Here is a 1,758-nt window from a genome sequence, read left to right as displayed (position 1 = left end):
ATGTACTATTTTTTCCAACATATCCAAGTGTGGAGGGCCTGTCCTAGTTCCTCTTCTCCATCGCCTCCAGGGATCTCGAGGTTGAGGTCTTCCCATCCTTTCTCGACGCGGTCAACCATGACTCTAGCATATCCTTCTGGAATCGTCATGCCATGGATTGTCCCACCTTGAACAGGGACTTCAGCAACCCCGTGAGCGACTACTTTCAGTTTTTTCCTTAGCGGAAATAGAAGCTCACAGGGGGTCCTCACGGCGATGTCGTCCATGGGGTAATATTCTGCAACCATTTCCTCTCGATCTGCGGCTGGGTGTTCCATTGAAGCGACGCTGCTACGACGCTGCGAGCCGACGGGGCTAGTCTCCAGCTGAGCCGTTGATCTGGCTTCTGGTGGCTGCTGTTGGCTAGCTGTAAGTGCACCTTCGATCAAAACAACCCGTTCTTCTAGGGCACACACCTTCTCTGCTACTTCAGCCTTTCTTCTCTGTCGTCTTCGATACGTCTCTATGTCGCCACTGAAGCCATGCTTCCATGGAACTACGCCCATGCCTCACACACGTCCTGTGTGTTTCGGAGTGCCAAGAGCGTACGTCAGCTCATCTTTCCCTCTGTCTGACTTGAAGCTGCCTTCGGACACGGCCTTTAGTGCCACATCGCTAGTGACGAACAACCCATCTTCCATATTCAATGAGCCTCCATGAGCATAGAAGTAATGTTTTGCTCGCACCGGACAGTTGAAAGTCGCCGGTACGATTCCTCTGGCAACGAGATCATCTTCCATCTTTTGCCATTTCGGAATCGCCGACGCATATCCTCCTTGCCCAAGACGATGGAAGTGCTTCTTTTTTCTCACATTCTCCTTGGCTTGGGCTATCTTCTTCTCGCTATCCTCGGACGACTTGTACTGCACGAATGCCTCCCAATAAGGACGTTGATTCTTGAAGTTTTTCTCGAAGTCCGGCGTGAGTCCCTTTTTAACATAATCTTTGTTCAAATTTTTCTTGAACGTCTGAAAAGCAATAGCCATCTTCTTCATGACCCAATCCTTAAACAGTTGTTCTTTGTCCTCCGGAAAGGTGAAGTGTTGTTTGACATCTGCCCATAACATTTCTTTCTCGGTCTCGGGAATGACGTCAGCATCGATATCTGTAGCTTTACTTTTTTTCCATAGCTTGAAGCTAATGGGAATGTGGTCCCTGACATAACATCCACATTGATTCACCACCGTCTTCTTCACACCCTTCGGAGACTTTGGTTCACTGTCAGGATGCAATGAAGTGATAATAGTGTGCCCCTCCATGATTTTCTTCGACCCTCGTTTCCGTTTTGGTTTCCTAGTCGATCCGGATGCCTAAAAAATATGTATTTAGTACGCATTGTACTTACATACAAAATTAATGCATATGTTTATATATATAAGCACGAATTGTATATACCTCTGCGCTATCACCTTGCACAGTAATTTGTTCTGTCTGGTTATCATCACCATCGCCAGTATCGTTAAGGTATTGGCTGCCATCGTCCTCGGCAGCATCCTCTTCGTTGTGGTGCGTGCCCGTACCAATTATGTCCGCAAGAAAGGCCTCGTCGTCATCACGGCGTAAGGGTTCCATTTCGTTTCCTATGTGAATCAACATATGTTTGATATGCAATTTTGTACTAATTAATAATGTATAAAAAAATTACAAGTGCACCTTCGATAAAGCCGCACAACGCATACATGGACAAAATTTCTAAAATTTACATCATATACATCTTAT

This window comes from Panicum virgatum, chromosome 1K (genome assembly GCF_016808335.1).
Source record: "Panicum virgatum strain AP13 chromosome 1K, P.virgatum_v5, whole genome shotgun sequence".
NCBI classification, from domain to species: domain Eukaryota; kingdom Viridiplantae; phylum Streptophyta; class Magnoliopsida; order Poales; family Poaceae; genus Panicum; species Panicum virgatum.
Note: the sequence above shows the minus strand (reverse complement) of the source record.